Source organism: Tursiops truncatus, chromosome 5 (assembly GCF_011762595.2).
Source record: "Tursiops truncatus isolate mTurTru1 chromosome 5, mTurTru1.mat.Y, whole genome shotgun sequence".
Lineage (NCBI taxonomy): Eukaryota > Metazoa > Chordata > Mammalia > Artiodactyla > Delphinidae > Tursiops > Tursiops truncatus.
In genome coordinates this window covers 35,250,204-35,271,949 of record NC_047038.1, presented here as the reverse complement: position 1 = coordinate 35,271,949, position 21,746 = coordinate 35,250,204, and the positions used below count along the sequence as shown (strand labels likewise).

The 21,746-nt window shown below is 34.9% G+C and overlaps 1 non-coding gene across 1 annotated transcript; it reads left to right on the top strand.

Moving 5' to 3' along the window:
- Nucleotides 1-21,197: 21,197 nt before the first annotated feature.
- LOC117312520 (U6 spliceosomal RNA) lies at nt 21,198-21,302 on the top strand. The gene has a single exon (XR_004526844.1). It is a non-coding gene; the product is annotated as a U6 spliceosomal RNA (small nuclear RNA).
- The last annotated feature ends 444 nt before the right edge of the window (nt 21,303-21,746 follow it).

Here is a 21,746-nt window from a genome sequence, read left to right as displayed (position 1 = left end):
AAATGAATGAGATCACTATTTTTTTTAAAAAAATGTGCATGTGCTTAAAGATCATTGTCGATAAGAATAGTTTAAATTAAAGATAATTTATCAGTTGTTCTAACCTCTAAGGATATGTTACTGGTTGAACTGTATTCTCCCAAATTGACATGCTGAAGTCCTAACCTCCAGTACCTCAGAATGTGGCTGTATTTGGGGATAGGGTCTCTAAAGAGGGAGTTAAGTTAGAAGGAAGTCATTAGGGTGGACCCCAATCCAATATGACTGGTTTCCCTATAAGAAGAAGAAATTTGGACATAGAAAACCACAGAGCAAAGACCAAGGGAAAACGCAGGGAGAAGTTGCCACTTACAAGCCAAGGAGAGGAGCCTCAGAAGAAACCAACCAGCTAACATCTTGATCTAGAATTTATATCCTCCAGAACTGTGAGGAAAAAATAAATTTCTGTTGTTTTATGCCATCCAGTCTCTAGTACTTTGTTATAGCAGCCCTAGAAAACATTCAGGAAACATTTTCTTGAATTTGTTTATCGGATAATGTATTACCTGTCATAGCATTTCAAATTCCGTGATGAAATTCAAGTGAGGGAGGCTAATCATTTTTTATGCCTCAAAGGCACATCTTGTGGTATTGGACATGTAGTTTATTTGCCTGCTTTAATGAAAATAAACATTGGTATTCTTTGATACTAGGTATTTAATTGAATTTTATCCAGCACTGGAAATTCACTTGCTTCAGGTAGTCTGAGGAATCAATACTGTATCTGAGTAGGAATTTCTCTAAGTCTATCTAATTCATTACCTCACCATAAAAATGGTTAAGGAAGATCAATGTCAACTTTGTTTATGCAAGGCAGGTACTATGATAATAAAATAAAGTGACAGTAAAAATAACATTTTAAAGATCATTGCAATTCATAGTGTTGCTAGCTGGCTTCTTTTTTCTTTTCTTTTTTTTTTTCACTAAAAGAAGCAAACTAGTTGAGACAATAAGAAACTGGCTTTATCTTTCTAATCATTGACCTCTAGGGTAAATAAATCAAAAGGAAACGGTACTCTAATGTGAAGTAAAATTGTTAGGAAAATTGGACAGAGAAAGGCATCTGTTTATAATGAAAAGATAGAAAAGAGTTAGACTAGGTAAAAGAGAAACATGAAAAAAGAAAACTTTGGGAGTCAGAACATTGTTGTTCATAGAGTGTGAATGATGTTTTGAACCCAGACCTAATCGCCTGGCTTCCCTGTATGAACAAGCAACTGAAGTCTGAGGACCAGAAGTAGTCAAGCCATGTCTAAGAGGTGCTACTAGTATCACATCAATCACTGTCCACAGCCGTCTCAGTAGCTAATGCCCCATGGCAAGGAGCATAACCTACTGTCTTGGGACCAAGAATAAGAAAATTTTATGTTTATGTAAAACGTAAATTTTTTGTTTATTAATTCTGTATTTTTCCATTAAGTCTGCATATTTTAAAAAATGCTTAATAAATGTGGTCAGTACTTGAGGATGTTTTAGAAAACACGAGTGATTTCTTTCCTTTGCTCTCAATATTTCTAGCTAATTCAGGGGCCAAGTGGAACAGTATCCGTTATAAATGACACAGTTTTATAAACAGGCATTTCAAATGCTATAGACATTTGAATTAACATTTTCTTCCATTCCATAATTACTTAATTAGTATCAATTAAGAGTGTGGCATGAGCATATGGTGACTTCCCATCTGCTCATTTCTTCCTCTCAATTTGTTATTATCATTAATTTAGTTGATGGTGACAGTGTTTAACCAAATCAAACTAATTAATAACAACCCACTAGATCAAGGCCTTTCTCTTCGCATTTCATGCTCATTCATCAGTAGCTGACTTCTATAATGTTATCAAATTTGAGTAGAATAAAATATTTTGGGGACAAACATTTTGATGAACACTATTTGAAGATTCCTAAGTTTAGGTCATTCCTAATTCCTGAGTAATATTATTTTATTTTGAGTATGTTAAACATTCCAAATATAATTTCCCTTGAGGTTTTCCAGATTTTATTTTATGGAAATAAAAAATATAAATTCCTCTGTGTGATATATTTTTGTCTTCAAAGACACATAAATGTCCCTTATAGTGCAGTATACAGTTGGGAAGAAATTTTAGCCTTGAGTACAAACTCCCCCCTAGTGAAAGCTATTTCTGAATTTTTATCTGTTAATGTGCTACTTTCTCTTCTGGTGAAGAAAAGCCATTGGATTACCTGATATGCATCAGTTATCAGATTCAGTGTCAAGGTAGAGGTAGGTGGGTGTATCTATATGTATAATTTTTTATATATTTTATGAAAGGCTTAGTAAAAGTAATCATGACAAGTAAAATGCTGACATTAGCTGTATCTATACACAAATTCCCTATTTAAGAACAAAAATCTTGAAATCAGAAAACTAAACTATAATTGGTTGTATGGATAACTGGACCAAGCAGTCCCAAGCACTTCTCCCGAGTTTTATCTTTTCTCAAGGTTCTCTCATGCCAAACATTACTGCCAAACTCTCACCACAAACAAGACCTTCAAAGCTCTAGCTTTGTCATAAACAACACACTTCCCATGAAACTCATTTACACAACTAAAACTTTTAACTAGTTTTATAAAGGAAGAAGAATAGCAAAATAAATTCAAATTACAAGAGTGAAGCAGTATGGCTTATTGAAGGCAGAACCTAGTTAGGGTTCATGGACCTCATTTAAGTCTTGGCCAACATATACAGTAGTCCAGTAGTTCTCACATTTTTTGGTCTCTAGATTCCTTCACCTTTTTAAAAATTATTGAGGGCATCACAAACTTCTGCTTATGTGGACTACACTATCAATGGTTACTGTATTTTAAATCAAACAGATATTCTGAAAATGGAAGAGTGGCTATGTTACAATACATATTCCATCACATGTTGACATAACATATTTTTATGAAAAGTAATTATATTTTCTAAAACAAAAATAAATGCAGTGAGAAAAGTGGCAATTGTTTACACTTTTGCAAGCACTTTTAACATCTGGCTTAATGGCATAAAAATGAATTTTTATGTCCATTTCTGCATTCCATGTTCTTGCAATATATTGTGTTGGTTTGAAATATATGAAGGAAATGACCTCATACAGTTTTTTTTTTAAATTGAAGTATAGTTGATTTACAATGTTGTGTTAGTTTCAGATGTACAGCAAAGTGATTCAGTTATGTGTGTACATATATATTCTTTTTCAGATTCTTTTCCATTATAAGTTATTACAAGATATTGAATATAGTCCCCTGTGCTACACAGTAGGTCCTTGTTGTTTACCTATTTTATATGTAGTAGTGTGTACCTGTTAATCCCAAACTTCTAATTTATTCCTCCCTCCCCTCCCTTTCCCCTTTGGTGACCATAAGTTTGTTTTCTATGTCTATGAGTCTACTTCTGTTCTGTAAATAAGTTTATTTGTATCATTTTTTTTAGATTCCACATATAAGTGATATCAAATGATATTTATCTTTCTCTGTCTGACTTACGTAGTATAAAAATCTGTAGGTCCACCCATGTTGCTGCAAATGACATTATTTCATTCTTTTTTATGACTAATATTCCATTGTATATATGTAGCACATCTTATTCGTTCACCTGCCAATGGACTCTTAGGTTGCTTCCATGTCTTGACTACTGTAAATAGTGCTGCTATGAACATTGGGGTGGATCAAATGAGAGTTTTTATCTTTTCTGGGTATATGCCCAGGAGTGTGGTTGCTGGATCATATGGTAACTCTATTTTTAGTTTTTTAAGGAACCTCCATACTGTCCTCCACTGTGGCTGCACCAATTTACTCTCCTAACAACAGTGGAGGAGGGTTCCCTTTTCTCCACACCCTCCCCAGGATTTATTATTTGTAAATTTTTTTTATTGAAGTAAAGTTGATTTCCAATGCTGTGCCAATCTCTGCTGTACAGGAGTGACTCAGTTATACACAGACAGACATTCTTTCCATTATGGTTTATCACATGATATTGAATATAATTCCCTGTGCTATACAGTAGGACCTTGTTGTTTACCCATATTATTTGTAGACTTCTTTTTTTTTTTTGCAGTTTCAAAGGAAATATTTATTCATCTATTAGAGTAGTACTAATTTTAGTTTCTGCAGATGTTTACTTTATTTTCCATTACTGATGTGTAACAAATGAGGAGTAAGCATAACAACAAAAACATACATTAATGCATGGAGCTGTTAAATAATTTTTTTAACATCTTTATTGGAATATAATTGCTTTACAATGGTGTGTTAGTTTCTGCTGTATCACAAAGTGAATCAGCTATATGTATACATGTATCCCCATATTCCCTCCCTTTTGCACCTCCCTCCCACCCTCCGTATGCCACCCCTCTAGGTGGTCACAAAGCACTGAGCTGATCTCCCTGTGCTATGCAGCTGCTTCCCACTAGCTATCTATTTTTTTTTGGCGGTACGCGGGCCTCTCACCACTGCGGCCTCTCCCGTTGTGGAGCACAGGCTCCGGACGCGCAGGCTCAGCGGCCATGGCTCACGGGCCCAGACGCTCCACGGCACGCGGGACCCTCCCGGACTGGGGCACGAACCTGCGTCCCCTGTATCGGCAGGCGGACTCCCAACCACTGCGCCACCAAGGAAGCCCATTTTACATTTGGTAGTGTATATATGTCCATACCATTCTCTCACTTCGTCCCAGCTTACCCTTTCCCCTCTCCGTGTCTTAAAGTCCATTATCAACATCTGTGTCTTTATCCCTGTCCTGCCCCTAGGTTCTTCAGAACCATTTTTTTTTTAAATTCCATATATATGTGTTAGCATATGGTATTTGTTTTTCTCTTTTTGACTTACTTCACTGTGTATGACAGACTCTAGGTCCATCCACCTCACTACAAATAACTCAATTTTGTTTCTTTTTATGGCTGAGTAATATTCCATTGTGTATATGTGCCACATCTTCTTTATCCATTCATCTGTCGATGGACACTTAGGTTGCTTCCATGTCCTGGCTATTGTAAATAGAGCTGCAATGAACATTTTGGTACATGACACTTTTTGAATTATGGTTTTCTCCAGATATATGCCCAGTAGTGGGATTGTCGGGTCATATGGTAGTTCTACTTTAAGTTTTTTAAGGAACCTCAATACTGCTCTCCATAGTGGCTGTGTCAATTTACATTCCCACCAAAAGTGCAAGAGGGTTCCCTTTTCTCCACACCCTCTCCAGCATTTATTGTTTGTAGACTTTTTGATGATAGCCTTTCTGACCGGTGTGAGACGATACCTCATTGTAGTTTTGATTTGCATTTCTCTAAAGATTGGTAATGTGAGCACCCTTTCATGTATTTGTTGGCAATCTGTATAACTTTTTCAGAGAAATGTCTGTTTAGGTCTTCTGCCCAATTTTGATTGGGTTGTTTGTTTTTTTGTTATTGAGCTGCATGAGCTGCTTGTATATTTTGGACATTAATCCTTTGTCAGTTGCTTTGTTTGCAAATATTTTCAACCATTCTGAGCATTGTCTTTTCATCTTGTTTATGGTTTCCTTGGCTGTGTAAAAGCTTTTAAGTTTCATTAGGTCCCATTTGTTTATTTTTGTTTTTATTTCCATTTCTCTAGGAGGTGGGTCAAAAAGGATCTTGCTGTGATTTATGTCATGGAGTGTTCTGCCTACGTTTTCTTCTAAGAGTTTTATAGTGTCTGGCATTACATTTAGGTCTTTAATCCATTTTGATTTTATTTTTGTATATGGTGTTAGGGAGTGTTCTAATTTCATTCCTTTACATGTAGCTGTCCAGTTTTCCCAACACCGCTTATTGAATAGGCTGTCTTTTCTCCATTGTATATTCTTGGTTCCTTTATCAAAGATATGGTGACCACATGCGGGGGTTTATCTCTGGACTTTCTATCCTGTTCCATTGATCAATATTTCTGTTTTTGTGCCAGTGCCATGCTATCTTGATTACTGTAGCTTTGTAGTATAGTCTGAAGTCAGGGAGCCTGATTCCTCCAGCTCCGTTTTTCTTTCTCAAGATTGCTTTGGCTATTCAGGGTCTTTTGTGTTCCCATACAAATTGTGAAATTTTTTGTTCTGTTTCTGTGAAAAATGCTGTTGGTAGTTTGATAAGGATTGCATTGAATCTGTAGATTGCTTTGGGTAGTATAGTCATTTTCACAACGTTGATTCTTCCAATCCAAGAACATGGTATATCTCTCCATCTGTTTGTTTCATCTTTAATTTCTTTCATCAGTGTCTTATAGTTTTCTGCATACAGGTCTTTTGTCTCCTTAGGTGGGTTTATTCCTAGGTATTTTATTCTTTTTATGGCAATGGTAATGGGAGTTTCCTTAATTTCTCTTTCAGATTTTTCATCATTAGTGTATAAGAATGCAAGAGATTTCCAAATTTTGTATCCTGTTACTTTACCACATTCATTGATTAGCTCTAGTAGTTTTCTGGTAACATCTTTAGGATTAACTAGGTGTACTATCATATCATCTCCCAAAAGTGACACTTTTACTTCTTCTTTTCCGATTTGGATTCCATTTATTTCTTTTTCTTCTCTGATTGCTGTGGCTAAAACTTCCAAAACTATGCTGAATAAGAGTGGTGAGAGTGGGCAACCTTGTCTTGTTCCTGATCTTAGTGGAAATGGTTTCAGTTTTTCACCATTGAGAATGATGTTGTCTGTGGGTTTGTCATATATGGCCTTTATTATGTTGAGGTAAGTTCCCTCTATGCCTACTTTCTGGAGGGTTTTTGTCATAAATTTTTGCTGAATTTTTTTGAAAGCTTTTTCTGCATCTGTTGAGATGATCATGTGGTTTTTCTCCTTCAATTTGTTAATATGGTTTATCACATTGATTGATTTGTGTATATTGAAGAATCCTTGCATTCCTGGGATAATCCCACTTGATCATGGTATATGATCCTTTTAATGTGCTGTTGGATTCTGTTTGCTAGAATTTTGTTGAGGATTTTTGCATCTATGTTCATCAGTGATATTAGCCTGTAGTTTTCTTTCTTTGTGACATCTTTGTTGGGTTTTGGTATCAGGGTGATGGTGGCCTCGTAGAATGAGTTTGGGTGTGTTCCTCCCTCTGCTATATTTTGGAAGAGTTTGAGAAGGATAGGTGCTAGCTCTTCTCTAAATATTTGATAGAATTCACCTGTGAAGCCATCTGGTCCTGGGCTTTTGTTTGTTGGAAGATTTTTAATCACAGTTTCAATTTTAGTGCTTGTGATTGGTCTGTTTATATTTTCTATTTATCCTGGCTTAGTCTCGGAAGGTTATGCTTTTCTAAACATTTGTCAGTTTCTTCCAGGTTGTTCGTTTTATTGGCTTATAGTTGCTTATAGTAATCTCTCATGATCTTTTGTATATCTGCAGTGTCAGTTGTTACTTCTTCTTTTTCATTTCTAATTCTATTGATTTGAGTCTTCTCCCTTTTTTTCTTGATGAGTCCAGCTAATGGTTTATCAATTTTGTTTATCTTCTCAAAGAACCAACTTTTAGTTTTATTGATATTTGTTATTTCCTTCATTTCTTTTTCATTTATTTCTGATTTGATCTTTATGCTTTCTTTCCTTCTGCTAACTTTGAGTTTTTTTTTGTTGTTGTTGTTCTTCTTCTTCTTCTTTCTCAATTGCTTTAGGTGTGAGGTTAGATTGTTTATTTGAAATATTTCTTTTTTCTTGAGGTAGGACTGTATTTCTATAAACTTCCCTCTTAAAACTGCTTTTGCTGCATCCCGTAGGTTTTGGATCACTGTGTTTTCATTGTCATTTGTTTCTAGGTATGTTTTGATTCCCCCTTTGATTTCTTCAGTGATCTCTTGGTTATTTAGTAGTGTATTGATTAGCCTCCATGTGTTTGTATTTTTTACTTTTTTTTTCTGTAATTGATATCTGGTCTTATAGCGTTGTGGTCAGAAAAGGTACTTGATATGGTTTCAATTTTCTTAAATTTACCAAGGTTGAATTGTGACCCAAGTTATGCTCTTCCTGGCAAATGTTCCATGTGCACTTGAGAAGAAAGTTTATTTTGTTGTTTTTGGATGGAATGTCCTATAAATATCAATTAAGTCCATCTTGTTTAATGTGTCATTTAAATCTTGTCTTTCCTTATTTATTTTCATTTTGGATGATCTGTCCATTGGTAAAAGTGGGGTGTTAAAGTCCCCTACTATGATTGTGTTACTGTAGGTTTCCCGTTTTATGGCTGTTAGCCTTTGCCTTATGTTTTGAGGTGCTCCTATATTGTGTGCATAAATATTTACAATTGTTATATCTTCTTCTTGGATTGATCCCTTGATCATTATGTAATGTCCTTCTTTGTCTCTTGTAATAGTATTTATTCTAAAGTCTATTTTGTCTGATATGAGAATTGTTATTCCATCTTTGTTTTGATTTCCATTTGCATGGAATATCTTTTTCTATCCCCTCACTTTCAGTCTTTATGTGTCCCTAGGTCTGAAGTGGGTCCTTTGTAGACAGCATATATATGGGTTTTGTTTTCATATACATTCGGCCAGTCTATGACTTTTGGTTGGAGCATTTAATCCATTTACATTAAATTAGTTATTGACATGTATGGTTCTATTACCATTTTCTTAATTGTTTTAGGAGGTCTTTTCCTTCTCTTGTGTTCCCTGCCTAGAGAAGTTCCTTTAGAATTTCTTGTGAAGCTGGTTTAGTGGTGCTGCATTCTCTTAGTTTTTGCTTGTCTATAAAGGTTTCAATTTCTCCATCAAATCTGAATGAGATCCTTGCTGGGTAGAGTAGTCTTGGTTGTAGGTTTTTCCCTTTCATTACTTTAAATATGTCCTGCCACTCCCTTCTGGCTTGCTCACTTCATGTCTCTGTGTCACATTCTGGTAATTCTTGCAATATTTCAAACTCTTTTTTATTATTATTATATTTCTTATGGTGATTTGTGATCAGTGATCTTTGATGTTACTATTATAATTATTTTGGTGTTTCTCTAACCCAGCTCATATAAGATGGTGAACTTAATCGATAAATATGTGTGCTCTGACTGTCCACCCACTGGCTGTTCCCCATATCTCTCTCTCCTCAGACCTCCCTATTTCTTGGGACACAACAATATTGAAATTAGGCCAATTAATAACACTACAATGGCCTCTAAGTGTTGAAGTGAAAGGAAGAGTTGCACTGTCTCTCACTTTAAATCAAAAGTTAGAAATGTTGAAGCTTAGTGAGGAAGGCATGTCCAAAAGCCAAGACAGGCTGAAAGCTAGGCGTCTTGCACCAAACAGCCAAGTTGTTAATGAGGAAGAGGAGTTTGAAGCTAGCAAATATTGGTTCATGGAGTTTAATGAAAGAAGGCATCTCCGTAACATCAAAGTGCAAGATGAAACAGCAAGTGCTGATGTAGAAGCTGCAGCAAGTTATGGAGACTCTCCAGCTAAAATAATTAATGAAGGTGGCTACACTAAACAACAGATTTTCCATGTAGATTAAACAGCCTTCTATTGGAAGAAGATGCTATCTAGGACTTTCATAGCTAGAGAGGAGAAGTCAATGCCTGGCTTCAAGCTTCAAAGTACAGACTGACTCTCTTGTTAGGTGCTAATGCAGACGGTAACTTTAGGTTGAAGCCAATGCTTATTCATCATTCTGAAATAATTAGGGCCTTTAACAATTATGCCAAATCTACTCTGGCTGTGCTCTATCAATGGCACAACAAGGCCTGGATGGTTTACTGAACATTTTAAGCCCACTGTTGAGACCTACTGCTCAGAAATATAAGATTCCTTTCAAAATATTACTACTTATTGACAATGCACCTGGTCACCCAAGAGCTCTGATGGAGATGTACAATGAGATTAATGTTGTTTTCATGCCTGCTAACACAACAGCCATTCTGCAGCCCACGAATCAAATAGTAATTTTAATTTCCAAGTCTTATTATTTAAGAAATATATTTCATAAGGCTATACGTAGCTGCCATAGATAGTGATTCTTCTGATGGATCTGGGCATAGTAAATTGAAAACCTTCTGGAAAGGATTCACCATTCTAGATGCCAGTAAGAGCATTCATGATTCCTGAGAAGAGGTCAAAATATCAACACTAACAGAAGTTTGGAAGAAACTGATTGCAGTCCTCATGGATGATGTTGGTGGTGCTGTAGCAGAGGAAGGAACTGCAGATGTTATGGAAACAAGAGAACTAGAACCAGAACTAGAAGTGGAGCTGGAGATGTGACTGAATTGCTGCAATCTCATGATAAAAGTGAAATGGTTGAGGAGTTAGTTCTTATGGATAAGCAAAGAAAGTGGTTTCTTGAGATGAAATCTGCTCCTGGTAAAGATGCTGTGATGATTGTTGAAAAGACAATAAATGATTTAGAATATTAAGTAAACTTAGTTGATAAAGCAGTGGCAGGGTTTGAGAGAACTGACTTCAATTTTGAAAGAAGTTCTACTGTGGGTAAAATGCTATCAAACAGCATTGCATGATGCAGAGGAATTTTTCCTGAAAGGAAGAGTCAATTGACGGGGCAAACTTCATTGTTGTCTTATTTTAAAAAATTGCCACAGACACCCAACCTTCAGCATCCACCATCCTGATAAGTCATCAGCCATCAACATCGAGGGAAGACCCTTTCACCAGCAAAAAGATTATGAGTTGCTGAAGGCTGATGTTGGTTAGCATATTTTAGCAATAAAATATTTTTAAATTAAGGTACATACATTGTTTTTTTTTTAGACATAACACTATTGCACACTAGACTACAGTATAGTGTAAACATAACTTTTGTTGGCACTGAGAAATTAAAAGTTCATATAACTGACTCTATTGTGATATGCACTTTATTGTGGTGGTCTGGAACTGAACCCACAATATTTCCAAAGTATGCCTGTTCAAGTTCTGTGTCTCATTAGGCTAAGTCTTATGGGAGCACGAGAAAATGAGAGATTATCTTCCATCTGCTGAAAATTAAAGAAAGATAAAGAGAAAATCTTGACAGCAGCCAGAGTAAGAAAGGCAACACAGAGAGGAACAAAGACAGGGATTATAAAAGTATTAAAAAATGTTGTGAAAGTACTGAAAGCAAAATCATACTATAATTCTGTACTTGAAAAAAATAAAGGCAAAATACATTGTGGGACAAAAGAACCTGAGAGAATTCATAACTAGTATGTCTGAATCACAAGTAATGTGAAAAGAGATTCTTTAGGTAGGAGTAATATGCTCTAGTCAGAAACTTTGGGAAACTGTTGAGTGATTTCTTGTAAAGTTAAAAATCTAAATATTCAAAAATTAATAACTTCTATATAAACTATGGACAGCAGTTCAAATAGCAATTCAGTGCTTACAGCTTTTGCTATGTTGGTTTAGGTTTGTCCAAAGGATGTATAGTCAGGGATTAGATTGAAACTGTGTGGTTAGTTCAAGTCTCAGTTCAGTTCAGAGGCTTTCTCAGGCTGGTTTTTGTTTGTCCCACACAGACATGAGTTAGGGATTAGGCTACAACATGCATGAATGCATACACAGGCTGACCTTGTTTTATTGCACTTCGCTTTATTGTGCTTCACAGATACTGTGCTTTTTACAAATTGAAATTTTGTAGCAACCCAGCATTAAGCAAGTCTATTGGTGCCATTTTTTCCAACAGTATTTGCTCACTTCTCTGTGTTTCACTTTGGTGATTCTGACAATATTTCAAACTTTTTCATTATTATTGTATCGTTATGGTGATCTATGGTCAGTGATTTTGGTGTTTACTACTACAGACTCGCTGAAGGCTCAGATGATGGGTAGCAATTTTTAGCAATAAAATATTTTAAATTAAGGTATGTGAATTTTTTTAGACATAATGCTACTGTACAATTCAAGGACTATAGTATAGTGTCCATGTATTTTTATATGCACTGGGAAATCAAAAAACTTGTGTGCCTCACTTTATTGCACTTTATTGCGGTGATCTGGAACTGAATTGCAGTATCTCCAGGGTATGCCTGTAAAAAGAATTAGGGGACCCCTTTTTCTGGCTCTGTCCCCTCTAGTATTTCCTGCTCTCAGTCCCACTCACCTGAGACCCTTTCAATATTTTCCTCTGGTCATAAACAGAGAGGTAAGTCTATCATTGTTCTAGTTGCTGACACCACTGTGACTGGAACCCAAGACAGAAGTCAAGCCATGAGAAGGAAAAGACAAAAAACAAAACTCACCCTTGTGAGGGGTGCTTCTTAACGTTTGAGTCCATTCCATAATTCACCTGCCTTAATTTTCAGATTCTTCAGATAGCTTGATTTTTTATTTTTATGTATGCATGTGTGTATGTATTTGCCAAATTTTAGCTATAGTAAGGGCCAGAGATGCACTCTGGAGAGCTTCACTGTCTTAGTTAAACCAGAACTCCTTCTATATGCTTAGTTTTAAATTTGGATTACTTTATACTTCTGCTAATGAGTTTTTGCTTTTAGAACACTAATTGGTTCTTTTTTAAAATCTCCATGACACTCTCTGTAAATTTACCTTCCTTTCAGAAGTTTTCCAAGATTTTACCTTATTTTTGTATGCAGTTACTATAGTTTTATATTTTCAATAACCTATGTCCATTTGGTCCAGTATCTGATGTTTTCACCTAACTGTTTCTCCTGGCTGTCATTTGTGTTTATTCTCAGGCATTGTTGTTTTCCTCTGTACCCGGTATCTTTGACCTCACGTTGACCATTTCAAAATCTATTTGTATAGAGTTTGCCTAACCATGTCCACTGTGTTCCTAAAGGCCTTTGTAGTCCAGAGCTACTTTAAAACAATTTGATGGCTTGTGCTTCTTCGACCTTCCAGAACATGTGAACACAAGCTGTAAATATGCATGATGGCCGGTTTAATTCCAGCTCTTGCTTCCACTGAGGGTGTCTTACTTTGGATTACTACTTCATTTTGTGATGAGTTGAATCCCCAGCATGGGCTCTGGGTTTTGATTTATGTCCCTTTTATTTTGGTAGGTAATTAGAACCATAATCCCAGTTTACTGGGATTAGATAATGCCTCTTAGAAAAAAGCACAGTTGTGTTCCATTTCCTCTTCAGTTTTGACCTTATTTTGACCTCAGTATGTATTTCAGACATTTTGTGCTAAGATTTTAAAAAAACTTTATCTAGTATATTTATTTTCAGCACTAAGATGGATCTTATTAATAAAGACAACCATTAGCAGAAATTAGGAGCCTATAGTTTTAAACTTAAAGCTTTAACTCTTCTGGGATTTACTTCTGCTGGTATTATGAAATATGTTTACAATATTTCCTAAAATGAATAGCCAATTATCGCAACATTATCTCATGTTGAGATAACAATTGTCCATTATCTTTCCATTATATGACATGTATTATTTATTATGTAAAATATGTCTATATGTGAAAAGGTCTTTTTCTGAAATTTCTATTCTCTTAAATTGTTTTATTTTTAAATTTCTTTATCAATGCTGTTCTCTTTAAATTAGTATCACTTTATGGTAGTTTAATATATATTTAGTGAAGATCGTCTCATATTCTTCTTTGTTAAAATTTGCTTCTCTGTACTCATGCAGTAATTCTTTCCAATAAATTTTATAAATAGCTTTTAGAATTTCATCAATATATAACTGAATTTAGATTAAGATTTTTATATTAGAGAGAAATATTACTTATGAAATATTTAGTATTACAAAATAATTTAGTTGTATTTAGCTGGTTTTTGTATGTTTGTTGTCCCATGCTTAATATTTTAAAATAGACTAGTTTAGCATTATTAAGAATAATACCTGCTATGGGCAATTATGTTCATGTCTTTTGGGAAATAGTTCCATGAATTTCCTTGTGGATAAATAGACATAGGCTTGCTGAATCATTTGGTATATGTAAAACTTTAGTAGATACTACCAAATTGTTTTCCAAAGTGATTAAAAATATGTATACATCATTAGCACTTCATGAGCTTCAGTTGTTTCAGGTTTCACTAACCCTTGGCCCTGTCCTTTTCGTGGTAGTTGTTCTGATAGGTATGCAGTGTTTTATTTTTAACTTGCGTTTCTGTGATGAAAAATAACGTTGAGCACCTTCTTGTATGCTTACTTGTCATTTGAATATTATTTTGTGTGACGTGTCTGGTGAAGAATTTTTATCAATGGGGGAGATTTACATCTCCATGTGTAGAACTTGTTATACATTCTGAATAAAATTCTTTTGTCAGATATATACATATCCCACTATTGGGGATTTTTTCACTATATTAATAGCATCCCTTTTATTCTCAGAAGTTATTAGTATTAATGTATTAATGTATTAATGCTTCATTTTTATCTTTTTTTTTTTTTTTTTTTTTTTTGGGTACGCGGGCCTCTCACTGTTGTGGCCTCTCCCGTTGTGGGGCACAGGCTCCGGACGCACAGGCTCAGCGGCCATGGCGCACGGGTCCAGCCGCTCTGCAGCATGTGGGATCTTCTCGGACCAGGGCACGAACCTGTGTCCCCTGCATCGGCAGGCGGACTCTCAACCACTGTGCCACCAGGGAAGCCCCATTTTTATCTTTATTAATAGGGCTTTTAATATAATGTTTAAGAAATTTTCACCTACCTCAATGTCATGATTACACTTTTTTTCTCTAAAAGCATTAATGATTTTACCATTAGGAATTGCATGTACAATTAGAAATTAAATATTTTTCCATATGAACGTCCAGTTTACCCAGCACCAGTTATTAAATCAACCATGGTTTCCCACTGTCCTAAGTCAGATGAAGGGGTGTGTGTGTGTGTGTGTGTGTGTGTGTGTGTGTGTGTGTGTTTACTCTCTATTCTGTTCCATTGGTCTAATTGTCTAGCACTGTGCATTATTTTTTCTTGATTATTTATATTTTGTATAGATTTTAGATCAGGTTGTCTACACACACAGTGACACACACAGGCATACACACACACACACACACACACACACACACACACACACACACACACACACACACACACACACACACATACTCATAACATTCTGTGAGAGTGTATTGAATTTACCAAGTTGAGAAAATTGCCATCCTTACAGTACTGGGTCTTTCTGCCCACAAAAGTATCTCTTTAAATTTACTTAGATCTCTTTAATTTCACTAAATATTTTATAGGTTTTAGTGTAGAAATCTTGCAGATCTTTTGTTAGGTTTATCCTTAACATTTTTATGTTTAAGATAAATGCTATCTCCTTTAGAGTCTTTTTCTTTTTTGTGCTCAACTCTCTAATTACCTTACTATATAGTTTGTAAATTCTGTTGAACTTTTCTTTGGATATAATAATTCCATCTATCAGTAATGACAATTTGTTGCTCCTTTTCAAATATTCTATGTCTTCATTCATTCATTTATTCATTTACTCATCCATTCTTCATGTTTGACTTTCTTGCACTAATTAGAATCTCTACTATAATGCCACATAGAAGTGGTGACTTTAGGTATTGTTTTCTTTTTCTTCATCTCTGAGGGACATAATTCAATGTCACTATTAATTATGATGTTGACTAAAGATATGGTAAATGCTTTTTATCAAAGTGAGGAAATATTTATCATGCAGTGTGTTACAGTTATGAGTTTTTATCATGAATGTGTGTTAAATATTAGCAAGTGCTTTTTCTCTATCTCTCAAGAACGGTTTTCTTTTTCCCCCATGTATGTGATAACTGTTCAGATTTTCCAATTTTAAAATCAACTTACATTCCTAAAATAAAAATAATTTAAGCATGATGTATTAAATAAAGTTTGACCCAATTGTAATAAATAAATATATAAAGTGCACAAATTTATGATTCAGCAAAAGTATCTTCCTGCGAAAACATCAGCACAAACTAATGAACATAACCATTAGTCCCCCAAATTCCTCATACCCTTTAGTAATTCCTTTCCCCATGCCTCCCAGCCACACCCTGCCTTCAGACAACCACTAACATACTTTTTGTCACCATGTATTTTCTAGAATTTCAAGTAAATGATATCATACACTATGTGCATTTTTTGGTCTAGTTTTTTATTTCACTAAGGATATTTATTTTGAGATTTATCTATGCTATTACAGTTACTGATAGTTCATTCTTCTTTATTACTAAGTACAATGAATATGCCATAAAATGATTATTGATTCATCTGTTGAAAGACCCTTGAGTTATTTCCAATTTTAGGTTATTAAGAACAATCTACATTAAAGTGTCATATACCATGTCATATATAGCATAAGAAACTTGTAGTATTATACTTCTATTTCTTCTCTCTCTAAGCCTTTCTGCTATTGTTTTTCAAACATTTTAATCTGCATAGTTTACATACCTCAGACCTCATTATTTTTATTTTTGCTTAAAGGACAACATTTTGAAAAGAGACAAATAACTAGAAAAGGATAATGCATATTTACTCATATTCACCATTTCTGGTGGCCTACATTCTTTTGTGAAAATTCATATTCCCATCTAGAATTGTTTTCTTTCTTCCTGAAGAATTCCTTTGCTGTTGCTGGTAGAAAATAAATCTTTATTTCTCCTTTATTTTAAAAAGATTTTTTCACTGGTATCAAATAGTAGTTTCGTCATTGTTTGTCCTTTAGTACTTTCTTTAAAGATAATTGGCCACTCTCTTCTTGCTTGCATTGTTTCCAACAAGAAATTTTTTTTCTTATTTAGTGCATCTTAGTGTGTCTTCTTTTTCTTGCTGGCTTTAAAAAAAATCTCTTTTTTACTGCTTTTGAGAAATCTGCTTATGATGTACTTTGATGTAATTTTATTCATGTTTCTTGGGCTTAAGGTTATTAATTTATGGAAATAAAGATTTTAAGTGAATTTAGTGAATTCATTGTTGCTTATAAATAACTGAAAATTAAATCTAATAATATTTTCCCAAAAAATATCTTCCTTGGAAATTAATAGCTAATATCCTAGAACTGACCATGCAAGCTAATAGGAGGAGATAGTTCCAAATATAAGCTTTTAATGTACACTTACTGAGACTCCACTATGTCTCAAAATAGTCTACATTTGAATAACATATTGGTGTTAAAACAACTTATAAAAGGAAGAATTTGTTACATATGTATGATTTAAAGGTGTAGGAAATAGTCTGAAATATTTTGGAAGCTACTGCTGTTTAAAAGGGGAGTTGTTTGGGACTTCCCTGGTGGTCTAGTGGTTAAGACTCTGCATTCCCAATTCTGGGGTCCCAGGTTCGATCCCTGTTCAGGGAAATAGATCTTGCATGTGGCAACGAAAGTCCTGTGCCAAATAAATAAAAAATTTTGAAAAAATCTTCAACTTTTCTGCTCAGTGTTATGTGGCAGCCTGGATGGGAGGGGAATCTGGGGGAGAATGGATACACGTATGTGTATGGCTGAGTTGCTTTGCTGTGCCCCCGAAACTATCACAACATTGTTAATCGGCTATACTCCAATACAAAACAAAAAGTTAAAAGAAATAAAAGCAGAGTTGTTTTATTTATGTGTGTATGTATGTATATATGTACATATGTATGTGTGTTAGGAATAATCTAAGGTAGTATTTTCCAAAACAAAAAAGGCTGACTTGTGAACAAATAAAGATTATAGAAAACATAACTAATTCTTCAAGTCCCTGTAGCTTTCTTCTAAGGTCTTGTGAATGGCAATCAATTGAATTGTATTGTGCCTATGTTCCCATTAATTATCACCTTCATTAGCTATTCAGCAGTCAGAGATTGCAACCACTCTGATATGAACAATATTCAGTGTTGTAAGGCAAATGCTATTAAGTGTCATATTCTTCAAAACTAAAAATAAACTAAAAAAAACCTGGTTTTTGAATCTGTATTTTTCCTAAGTTCTTGATTCTCTGGAAATTATTATATTGGCCCAGGGGACTAACTCCTAAGGAAAATAGCTTTTCAGGAGCAATGAATCAGAGGACTAATTGATTCTAGACTTGATTGGTTTTTTACTGTTAAATAAATCTTAAATTATTCGGACAAATCTTAGGTGGAAATGGTGCATTGTCCCTTTTATATATCATTAGATTTGATTTGATAATATTTTGTTTAGAATATTTGTGTTTATGTTCATGAGACATACTGATGTGCAGTTTACTTATTTTCCCTTCCAGTTTTATTGTGATATAATTAACATACAGCACTGTGTAAGTTTGAGGTATAAAGCATAATGATTAGACTTGCATACACCACGAAATTATGACCACAGTAAGTTTAGTGAACACCCATCATCTCATATAGATACAAACTTAAAGAAATAGAAAAACTATTTTCCTTGTGATGAGAACTCTTAGGATTTACTCTCTTAACAAATTCCATGTATAACATAGAGCAGAGTTCCTTATATTTATCATGTCGTACATTTGCTTATTTATCTCATGACTGGAAATTTGTACCTTTTGACTGCCTTCATCCAATTCCTCCCTACCCCCACCTTCCATTTCTGGTAATTGCACATCTATTTCTTTTTCTATGAGCTTGTTTGTTTGATTGAGAAATATAATTGGCCTACAATACCATGTTAGTTCCTGTTACACAACATAGTGATTTGCTATTTCTGTACATTTCAAAATGATCACCACGATAAACACAGTTTACATTTGTTATAATGTCTTTGGTTTTGCTTCAAGATTATGCTCATAGAAGGAGTTGGGAAATATTCAATTCTGTTAAATTTTCTGAAAAACTTTGTATAGAATTGGTATTATATTTTCTGAAAGTATTTAGTAGAATTCATCAGTGAAACTCTGGGTCTGGGAAGGATTTAGCTACAGTTTCAATTTCCTTAGTAGATACAGAGTTGTTCAGATTGTTGGTTTCTTCTTGCAAGGATTTTGGTAGTTTGTGTCACATAAGCAATTTGTCCATATCATATAAACTGTCAAAGTCATAGGCAAAAGTCGTTCTTAATATTTCTTCACTTTCTTTTTAATAGCTGTGGAATCTGTAGTGATATCTCTCTCAGCCTGATATCGAAAATTGTGTCTGCTCTCTCTTTTCTTATTCACTTGGCTAGAGTGTTTTTCAAATTTATTTATTTATTTCAAGGAATTGGTTTTTGGCTTCTTATACTTTCTCTATCATTTTGGAGATTCCTATTTCGTTGATCTCCACTTCGAATTTATTGTTTCTTTTCTTCTCCTTACTTTATATTTGCTCTTCTGTTTCTTAAGGTGAAAGCTAAGGTACAGTATTTGAGTCTCTCAGTGATTTCTGTTATAAACTTTCTGTGCTATAAGTTTCCTCTTAGTATTGTCTTAGTGATATTTCACATATTCTGATATGTTCTATTTCCATATTCATTCAATCCTACTCAACCATAATAAAGAACGAAGTTTTGCTATTTGCAGCAACATGGGTGGACTTGGAGGGCATCATGCTAAGTGAAATAAGTGAGAGAAAGACAAATATTGTATGATGTCACTTAAATGTGGAATCTAAAAAATACAACAAGCTAGTGAGTATAACAAAAGAGAAGCAGACTCACAGATACAGAGAACAAACTAATGGTTACCAGTGAGGAGAAGGGGGAAGGGGCAACATAGGGGTGGGGAAGTCAGAGGTACAAACTATTAGGTGTAAGGCAAGCTAAAGGATTCATTGCACAACACGGGGAATATAGCCAATATTTTGAAATAACTGTAACTGAAAAGTACCTTTAAAAATTGTATAAAAAATTAACAAGTTTGGGGCTTCCCTGGTGGCGCAGTGGTTGAGGGTCCGCCTGCCGATGCAGGGGACACGGGTTTGTGCCCCGGTCCGGGAGGATCCCACATGCCGAGAAGCAGCTGGGCCCGTGAGCCATGGCCGCTGAGCCTGTGCGTCCGGAGCCTGTGCTCCACAACGGGAGAGGCCACAACAGTGAGAGGCCCGTGTACCGCAAAAAAAAAAAAAAAAAAAAAAAAAATTAACAAGTTTGAAAAAATAAAAAAAGGAACCACTTTTAAATTAATGATACTTATCTCATTGTCCACAGTGTGATCAATCTTGGTAATGATTTATGTGCATGTGAATGCATTCTGCTTTTCTGGATGGAGTGTGCTGTAAACGCCATGTAGGACAAATTGGTTGATTGCATTTTCATATCTTACCCTCAGGAAAACTGTAAGTTATTTCTAAGACCTACACAGCCATATATAATTTTCTCTTACATTTCTTACCTCCACTTTTTCACTTCTCTTCTTGCCCATTTAGCTCAAAATACAAGCTTCTTTTACCATTATTTCAGTCACACAAGCCTCCTTGCTGTTCTGTGAACAGGCCAAGGAAGTTCCGCTCCTAGACTTTGCATTTGTTATTTCTTCATCTGAAGTGTCCTTGGCCCAGGGCGTGGCCAAATTTGGCATCTGCTTCAGGACTCTTCTCAGATAAGATATTAAAAGAAAACTCTCCCCCAGTAAATCTCGATAGAACAATGAGCTACATCAGTGTTACCTTTCCAACTTACCTGCTTTACTGCTCTACATTATATATATATAATATAATGCTCTAAATATACTACATATATATATGTATGTATACTACATATATGTGTGTATATATAGATATAGATATAGATATAGTTTGCTTCCCGCCACTGAGGTATAACTTCCACTGAAACAGGAAATGTGTTTTGCTCCATTTTTTATTCTCAGTGCCAAAACAGAGCCTGGTAAATGGTATGGAATCTCACACTTCTGAAAATATAGGTGTGCAATTATGCCTTTAAGGTAATGTTCCTGTCCTAAACAATTTGATTATTTTTTTACAAGTGTGGAGTCACACTGTTTTCCTAAACTCTGTGTAAACAGGATTCGAGGCAGGAGGAAAAGGTGAAAGTAAAATATTGGAAGAAAACTTGGTAAGTGTTTCTAAAGCTAAGTTCTAATTACTTCTCTGCCCCCATTTTTAAAAATAATTTTCTTCTAAAAACCTGCCTTGTTTTTGTCTGCACCCATTGAACCTAGGGTGCCTTTGTGGCTCTGTCTGAAAGTATACCTTCTTCCTACTGTTTTTTTCTCTACTGCATTTCTAGATATCTCTTGCTCCTTCTCCATTCACAGGTCTCATCTTATTTATATTTTATAGAAATAAACATGACTCTTCAGTCAACGGCTGAAGATAAAACTCCAATTTATCTTATGGTTACATGTTTGTTTTAGCCATTACATCCTTCATCTTGGGAAACAAAAGAAAGGACAGTGCTCACATTGGAAGCACATATACCAAAATTGGAATCATACAGAGAAAATAAGCATGTCCTCTGTTCAAGGATGATATAAAATTATGATACATTTCATATTTTTCCAATAAGCATATGAAAATATAAATCATACATCATTAGAGAATTGCAAATTTTAAAATATGAGATTGTTTCCACTACATATGCATTAGAATAACTAAAATCCCAAACATTGTCAACATCAAAATCTGGCAAGAATGTGGAGCAACAGAGAAAATACAACATCATGCTGATGGGAACGCAAAATGGTACAAGCACCTTGGAAGACTGTTTGACAGTTTCTTATAAAAATAAACATATTCCCACCAGAAGATCAGCAGTCACATTCCTTGGTATTTACCCAAATGAGTGGAAAGCCTGTGTCCATGCAGAAACCTGCACATGGATATTTATAACAGTTCTAGTCATAGAACTTCAGTAGATAAATGCATAAACTGTGGTCCATCCAGACAATGGAATATTATTCAGTGAGCTATCAAGCCATGACAAGACATGGAAGAAACTTAAA